Here is a 9827-nt window from a genome sequence, read left to right on the forward strand (position 1 = left end):
CTGACAGCTCCACCGTTCAATGTAAACACGTATCCGGTTTGCGATTTAGAATCGTCCGGATCAGTGTCAAAGCTTGCATCAACGTAACCATTTACGATGAGCTCTTTGTCACCTCCATAAACGAGAAACATATCCTTAGTATTTTTCAGGTATTTCAGGATGTTCTTGACTGCTGTCCAGTGATCCACTCCTGGATTACTTTGGTACCTCCCTGCTAGACTTATAGCAAGGCACACATCAGGTCTGGTACACAGCATTGCATACATGATAGAGCCTATGGCTGAAGCATAGGGAATATCTTTCATTTTCTCTCTATCTTCTGCAGTGGTCGTGCATTGAGTCTTACTCAACTTCACACCTTGTAACACAGGCAAGAACCCTTTCTTTGCTTGATCCATTTTGAACTACTTCAAAATCTTGTCAAGGTATGTACTCATTAAAAAAACTTATCAAGCGTCTTGATCTATCTCTATAGATCTTGATGCTCAATATGTAAGCAGCTTCACCAAGGTCTTTCTTTGAAAAACTCCTTTCAAACACTCCTTTATGCTTTGTAGAATAATTCTACATTATTTCCGATCAACAGTATGTCATTCACATATACTTATCAGAAATGTTGTAGTGCTCCCACTCACTTTCTTGTAAATACAGGCTTCACCGCAAGTCTGTATAAAACTATATCCTTTGATCAACTTATCAAAGCATATATTCCTACTCCGAGATGCTTGCACCAGTCCATAGATGGATCGCTGGAGCTTGCATATTTTGTTAGAACCTTTAGGATTGACAAAACCTTCTGGTTGCATCATATACAACTCTTCTTTAATAAATCCATTAAGGAATGCAGTTTTGTTTATCCATTTGCCAGATTTCATAAAATGCGACAATTGCTAACATGGATCGGACAGACTTAAGCATCGCTGCGAGTGAGAAAATCTCATCGTAGTCAACACCTTGAACTTTGTCAAAAACCTTTTTCCGACAAGTCTAGCTTTGTAGATAGTAACACTACTATCAGCGTCCGTCTTCCTCTTGAAGATCCATTTATTTCTATGGCTTGCCGATCATCGGGCAAGTCAACCAAAGTCCATACTTTGTTCTCATATATGGATCCCATCTCAGATTTCATGGCCTCAAACCATTTCGCGGAATCTAGGCTCATCATCGCTTCCTCATAGTTCGTAGGTTCGTCATGGTCAAGTAACATGACCTCCAGAACAGGATTACCGTACCACTCTGGTGCGGATGTCACTCTAGTTTACCTACGAGGTTCGGTAGTAACTTGATCTAAAGTTACATGATCATCATCATTAGCTTCCTCACTAATTGGTGTAGTAGTCACAGGAACAGATTTCTGTGATGAACTACTTTCCAATAAGGGAGTAGGTACAGTTACCTCATCAAGTTCTACTTTCCTCCCACTCACTTGTTTTGAGAGAAACTCCTTCTCTAGAAAGGATCCATTATAAGCAACGAATATCTTGCCTTCAGATCTGTGATAGAAGGTGTACCCAACTATCTCCTTTGGGTATCCTATGAAGACACATTTCTCCGATTTGGGTTTGAGCTTATCAGGATGAATTTTTTTCACATAAGCATCACAACCCCAAATTTTAAGAAACGACAACTTTTGGTTTCTTGCCAAACCAAAGTTCATAAGGTGTCATCTCAACGGATTTAGATGGTGCCCTATTTAACGTGAATGCAACTGTCTCTAATGCATAATCCCAAAACGATAGTGGTAAATCGGTAAGAGACATCATAGGTTGCACCATATCTAATAAAGTACGGTTACAATGTTCGGACACACCATTACGCTGGGGTGTTCCAGGTGGCGTGAGTTGCGAAACTATTCCGCATTGTTTCAAATGAAGACCAAACTCGTAACTCAAATATTCTCCTCCACGATCAGATCGTAGAAACTTTACTTTCTTGTTACGATGATTTTTCACTTCACTCTAAAATTATATGAACTTTTCAAATGTTTCAGACTTATGTTTCATCAAGTAGATATACCCATATCTGCTCAAATCATCTGTGAAGGTCAGAAAATAATGATACCCGCCGCGAGCCTCAACAATCATCAGATCGCATACATCAGTATGTATTATTTCCAATAAGTCAGTTGCTCGCTCCATTGTTCTGGAGAACGAAGTCTTTAGTCATCTTGCCCATAAGGCATGGTTCGCAAGCATCAAGTGATTCCAAAATCCCATCAGCATGGAGTTTCTTCATGCGCTTTACACCAACATGACCTAAACGGCAGTGCCACAAATGAGTTGCACTATCATTATTAACTTTGCATCTTTTGGCTTCAATATTATGAATATGTGTATTACTACGATTGAGATCCAACAAACCATTTTCATTGGGTGTATGACCATATAAGGTTTTATTCATGTAAATAGAACAACAATTATTCTCTAACTTAAATGAATAACCGTATTGCAATAAACATGATCAAATCATATTCATGCTCAACGCAAACACCAAATAACACTTATTTAGGTTCAACACTAATCCCGAAAGTGTAGGGAGCGTGCAATGATGATCATATCAATCTTGGAACCACTTCCAACACACAACGTCACTTCACCCTTAACTAGTCTCTGTTCATTCTGCAACTCCCGTTTCGAGTTACTACTCTTTAGCAACTGAACCAGTATCAAATACCGAGGGGTTGCTACGAACACTAGTAACCAGTCCCTTTGCAGTAGAAGCACTTAGTCTCAGGCTTAGGTCCAGACTTGGGCTTCTTCACTTGAGCAGCAACTTTGCTTTCCGTTCTTCTTGAAGTTCCCCTTCTTCCCTTTGCCCTTTTCCTTGAAACTAGTGGTCTTGTCAACCATCAACACTTGATGCTCTTTCTTGATTTCTACCTTCGTCGATTTCAGCATCGCGAAGAGCTCGGGAATTACTTCCGTCATCCCTTGCATACTATAGTTCATCACGAAGTTCTACTAACTTGGTGATGGTGACTAGAGAATTCTGTCAATCACTATTTTATCTGGAAGATTAACTCCCACTTGATTCAAGCGATTGTAGTACCCAGACAATCTGAGCACATGCTCACTGCTTGAGCCATTCTCCTCCATCTTTTAGCTATAGAACTTGTTGGAGACTTCATATCTCTCAACTCGGGTATTTGCTTGAAATATTAACTTCAACTCCTGGAACATCTCATACGGTCCATGACGTTCAAAACGTCTTTGAAGTCCCGATTCTAAGCCGTTAAGCATGGTGCACTAAACTATCAAGTAGTCATCATATTGAGCTTAGCCAAACGTTCATAGCATCTGCATCTGCTCCTGCAATAGGTTCGTCACCTAGCGGTGCATCGAGGACATAATACTTCTGTGCAGCAATGAGGATAATCCTCAGATCACGGACCAAGTCCGCATCATTGCTACTAACATCTTTCAACTTTGCTTTCTCAAGGAACGCATTAAAATTCAACGGAACAACAGCACGGGCCATCTATCTACAATCAACATAGACAAGCAAGATACTATCAGGTACTAAGTTCATGATAAATTTAAGTTCAATTAATCATATTATTTAAGAACTCCCACTTAGATAGACATCCCTCTAATCCTCTAAGTGATCACGTGATCCATATCAACTAAACCATGTCCGATCATCACGTGAGATGGAGTAGTTTCAACGGTGAACATCACTATGTTGATCATATCTACTATATGATTCACGCTCGACCTTTCGGTCTCCGTGTTCCGAGGCCATATCTGTTATATGCTAGGCTCGTCAAGCTTAACCTGAGTATTCCACGTGTGCAACTATTTTGCACCCGTTGTATTTGAACGTAGAGCCAATCACACCAGATCATCATGTGGTGTCTCAGCACGATGAACTTTCGCAACGGTGCATACTCAGGGAGAATACTTATACTTTGATAATTTAGTGAGGGATCATCTTATAATGCTACCGTCAATCAAAGCAAGATAAGATGCATAAAAGATAAACATCACATGCAATCAATATAAGTGATATGATATGGCCATCATCATCTTGTGCTTGCGATCTCCATCTCCGAAGCACCGTCATGATCACCATCGTCACCGGCGCGACACCTTGATCTCCATCGTAGCATCGTTGTCGTCTCGCCAATCTTATGCTTCTACGACTATCGCTACCGCCTAATGATAAAGTAAAGCATTACAGGGCGATTGCATTGCATACAATAAAGCGACAACCATGTGGCTCCTGCCAGTTGCCGATAACTCGGTTACAAAACATGATCATCTCATACAATAAAATTTACATGTCTTGACCATATCACATCACAACATGCCCTGCAAAAACAAGTTAGACGTCCTCTACTTTGTTGTTGCAAGTTTTACGTGGCTGCTATGAGCTTAGCAAGAACCGTTCTTACCTACGCATCAAAACCACAACGATAGTTTGTCAAGTTGGTGCTGTTTTAACCTTCGCAAGGACTGGGCGTAGCCACACTCGGTTCAACTAAAGTTGGAGAAACCGACACCCGCCAGCCACCTATGTGCAAAGCACGTCGGTAGCACCAGTCTCGCGTAAGCGTACGCGTAATGTCGGTCCGGGCCGCTTCATCCAACAATACCGCCGAACCAAAGTATGACATGCTGGTAAGCAGTATGACTTATATCGCCCACAACTCACTTGTGTTCTACTCGTGCATATAACATCAACGCATAAAACAAGGCTCGGATGCCACTGAAGGGGAACGTAGTAATTTCAAAAATATTCCTACGCACACACAGGATCATGGTGATGCATAGCAACGAGAGGGGAGAGTGTTGTCCACGTACCTCGTAGACCGATAGCGGAAGCGTTAGCACAGTGCGATTGATGTAGTCATACGTCTTCACGATCCGACCGATCAAGTATCGAACGCTCGACACCTCCGAGTTCAGCACACGTTCAGCCCGATGACGTCCCTCAAACTCCGATCCAGCTGAGTGTTGAGGGAGAGTTTCGTCAGCACGATGGCGTGGTGATGACGATGATGTTCTACCGACGCCGGGCTTCACCTAAGCACCGCTACAGTATTATCGAGGTGGACTATGGTGGAGGGGGGCACCACACACGGCTAAAAGATCAAACGATCAATTGTTGTCTCCTTGGGGTGCCCCCTGCCCCCGTATATAAAGGAGCAAAGGGGGGAGGTGCGGCCAGCCAGGGAGGAGGCGCGCGGACTCCCTCCCTTCCTTGTTGGAATAGGAGAAGGGGGAAAAGGTGGAGGAGAGGAGGGAAAGGGGGGGCGCCGCCCTCCTCTCCTTGTCCTATTCGGACTAGGGGGAAGGGGCGCGTGGCCCTTGCCCTGGCCGCCTCTCCTCATCTCCACTAAGGCCCACTATGGCCCATCAACCCCCGGGGGGTTCCGGTAACCCCTCTGGTACTCCGGTAAAATCCCGATTTCACCCTGAACACTTCCGATTTCCAAATATAGGCTTCCAATATATCAATCTTCATGTCTCAACCATTTCGAGACTCCTCGTCATGTCCGTGATCACATCCGGGACTCCGAACAACCTTCGGTACATCAAAACATATAAACTCATAATATAACCGTCATCGAACTTTAAGCGTGCGGACCCTACGGGTTCGAGAACTATGTAGACATGACCGAGACACGTCTCCGGTCAATAACCAATAGTGGAACCTGGATGCTCATATTGGCTCCCACATATTCTACAAAGATCTTTATCGGTCAGACCGCATAACAACATACGTTGTTCCCTTTGTCATCGGTATGTTACTTGCCCGAGATTCGATCGTCGGTATCTCAATACCTAGTTCAATCTCGTTATCGGCAAGTCTCTTTACTCGTTCCGTAATACATCATCCCGCAACTAACTCATTAGTTGCAATGCTTGCAAGGCTTATGGTGATGTGCATTACCGAGTGGGCCCAGAGATACCTCTCCGACAATCGGAGTGACAAATCCTAATCTCGAAATACGCCAACCCAACAAGTACCTTCGGAGACACTTGTAGAGCACCTTTATAATCACCCAGTTACGTTGTGACATTTGGTAGCATACAAAGTGTTCCTCTGGTAAACGGGAGTTGCATAATCTCATACTCATAGGAACATGTATAAGTCATGAAGAAAGCAATAGCAGAATACTAAACGATCGTGTGCTAAGCTAACGGAATGGGTCAAGTCAATCACATCATTCTCCTAATGATGTGATCCCATTAATCAAATGACAACTCATGTCTATGGCTAGGAAACATAACCATCTTTGATCAACGAGCTAGTCAAGTAGAGGCATACTAGTGACACTATGTTTGTCTATGTATTCACACGTGTATTATGTTTCCGGTTAATACAATTCTAGCATGAATAATAAACATTTATCATGATATAAGGAAATAAATAATAACTTTATTATTGCCTCTAGGGCATATTTCCTTCACTCATGGCGACGCCTTCAGAAAGGACACAATTCCTTGAGCGCCTTCGCTGCCCAGCGCAGTTAGAGTTTTCACCCGAGAAGCAATGAGATGGGAAGAGGTAGAGTGGACCTGAATGACGTCTCCAAGAAGAAAAAGGCACCCGCGTGCATCGGCGTCATCATGGCAGCCCAGAACCGACCAGGGAAAATTACCCCGATATGGATCCCCACTGTAGGATCGAAAGTATGTCTAGAGGGGGGGGTGATTAGACTACTTGACCAAATAAAAATCTAGCTTTTTCCCAATTTTAAGTCTTGGCAGATTTTAGCAACTTAGCACAAGTCAAGCAATCAACCTACACATGCAAATCTAAGAGTATAGCAGCGGAATGTAAATCATTGCATATGAAGGTAAAGGAGAGGAGTTTGGAGGGAGCAAACGCAATGTGGACACGGAGATTTTTGGCGTGGTTCCGATAGGTGGTGCTATCGTATATCCACGTTGATGGAGACTTCAACCCACGAAGGGTAACGGCTGCGTGAGTCCACGAAGGGCTCCACCCACGAAGGGTCCATGAAGAAGCAACCTTGTCTATCCCACCATGACCATTGCCCACGAAGGACTTGCCTCACTAGGGTAGATCTTCATGAAGTAGGCGATCTCCTTGCCCGTACAAACTCCTTGGTTCAACTCCACAATCTTGACGGAGGCTCCCAAGTGACACCTAACCAATCTAGGGGACACCACTCTCCAAAAGGTAATAGATGGTGTGTTGATGATGAACTCCTTTCTCTTGTGCATCAAATGATAGTCTCCCCAACACTCAACTTTCTCTCACAGATTTGGATTTGGTGGAAAGATGATTTGAGTGGAAAGCAACTTGGGGAAGGCTAGAGATCAAGATTCTTGTGGTTGGATTGGTATATCTTGGTCTCTACACATGAGTAGGTGGTTCTCTCTCAAAAAATGAATGGTAGAAGTGTAGGCACGTTATGATGGCTCTCTCCATGAATGGAGGAAGGGTGGAGGGGTATATATAGCCTCCACACAAAATCTAACCGTTACACATAATTTACCAAACTAGGTGAGACCGAATGCTCAAACTTGGTTAGACCGATTTAGTTCAAAATGTGAACGTTAGGATTTTCGGTGGGACCGACATGTCAACTCGGTGGGACCGATTTCATTAGGGTTAGGGCATAACATAATCTCGGTGAGACCGATCACATAAACTCGGTGAGACCGATTTCTGTAATAGGCAAACAAAGAGTTGGTCAGGCGAACTCGGTGGGACCGATCGCTCATTTCGGTGAGACTGAAACGTTATGAAAAGAAAACAGAGAATTTGCATTGCGAACTCGGTGGGACCTATCGCTCATCTCGGGTAGACCGAAACGTTACAAAGGGAAACATAGAGTTTGCAATCCCATCTCGGTGAGACCGAGATCCCTATCGGTGAGACCGAACTGATTAGGGTTTCTGGCTATGGCTATGTCAAATGAACTCGGTGGCACCGGATAGATCAAATCGGTGGGGCCGAGTTTGACTTTTGTTTTGGGACATATGTGGATACACTGGTACGCGTCGGTCCTAAACAAACGGTTTTTAACCCCTTCCCGCGACGGCATTTGGAACCGTCGCCAAGTGAGTGTGGGCAATAGGGGGTCCTTCCCACAGGACCCAGAAACCGTCGGGGATAGGGCCCCTACAGTACTCCTACTCGTTTCTGCTCGCATTGCCATCGCAGTCGGTATTCTGTGGTGCTACGTTTATGATGCGCGGACCATCACAAACGGTTCACCATTAAGAAGATTAGCTAATTGTCGTACGAGTGTCGGACAGGATTACGAAACGTCGGACCGTCGTAACATCGTCGTACACGACAACTATCGCACACGCTATTCTGTGGTGCAACGTTTACGATGCATACTTCATCAGAAACAGTTCATGGTTGCGAATCGTGTACGATAAGGCAACTAACACAAACATTTAGTTTGCCCGCATCGTTTGTGATATTGTCTGACATCGCACACGCTTTGCAAATGGCAACTGTGTGCATGCTTGCACACGTTTCCTCTCTGTGAACCGTCTCGGATTATGGTGCATATCGCAAACGTTTGTGTTTTACCAACCGTGTGTGCCATAACAACCTGGAGAGCGTAATTTCACCATAATTTAATTGCTGCTTTTCCAAATTGTATCGGTTTTGGATTTGAATTTGAATTTGAATGTATGCTACAGCTTTATTCATATCCATCAGGTTCAAACAACCAATGCATTATTTGATTCATAGGTACATATGTTCAAGAATTACATAAGAACCAAATAAAGAATGATGAACCACAGTTGTATACTTGTACTATTAAAGACGGTAAAGAAAGAGGCGAAATATATTCTGGTTGCTGAATAAGGTGAAGCGGAATGCCCATATTGTGCCCTCCTCCATGCAGAAGGCACGCACGACTCTAGTCCAACCCCTTGTGATGGCCGACCGCCCATCCTTCACGGTCTTCATGAAAACATCTAGATAATCACCATGTTCTGGTAGAAATACTTTAACCTTTGCATGCCCACCAATCATGTAGTTTGAGAGGTAATCTTGAGCAAACTGCTTTGGCAACCACTGCAAAGGAAAAAGATTCAGACATTGTCATCTAACACAACTCATTATGGCCAGTAAAAAGAAGGCTTCATAGTTCTTACTTACCATCCTGTAGTTCGCTGTTGTCTTGGATAAATTGTAAACAAATAGTTTAATTGCCATCTTTGGACCCATTTTACTAACAATCTTTATCAGCTTCCTCACTTGATGTTGGTTCATCGATATCTCATTGCCCCATACGCAGAAAGGGTCGAAGCGCGGATCTTTACCAATGACATATGTACCTAAAAGCACCAAGTTAATATTAGAAGCTAAACAACAATTGCATAATGATGTAGTACAACACTCTTTTATAATATGTCTATATACATCCGTATGTGGTAGTCCATTTGAAATCTCTAAAACTACAAATATTTAGGAACGGAGGGAGTATCTTATAAACATCCAATATACTCACATATTAGATGAATTAACATCTTATATTATGGGCCGAAAGGAGTTTAGTGCATTCTTACAAATTATCGGCTGATTAACTGCTGCTGTATCCATGGGTTACAGTTAGTTTGAGCTAGTTCGGGCTCAAATAGCCCTAAAGTATATCTAAACATGAGGGCTAGTTTGAGCTAGTTGCATCTATAACCCACCCAAAAAAACTATCCAACCCAAGAGGTGTTAATTGGAGCTAGTTCTCCTAGTGCATTTATTGTCAATCTAACCCTGCCATCCAAACAACTCTTTGGATGGAGTTAGTTCAGGGTTAGTAATGAGCTAGAAACTAACTCTAACCTCTAGCTAAGTTGAATATCCAAACAGGGTTGTGTTGTTGTTGT

This window comes from Triticum aestivum, chromosome 2D (assembly GCF_018294505.1).
Source record: "Triticum aestivum cultivar Chinese Spring chromosome 2D, IWGSC CS RefSeq v2.1, whole genome shotgun sequence".
Taxonomy (NCBI): domain Eukaryota; kingdom Viridiplantae; phylum Streptophyta; class Magnoliopsida; order Poales; family Poaceae; genus Triticum; species Triticum aestivum.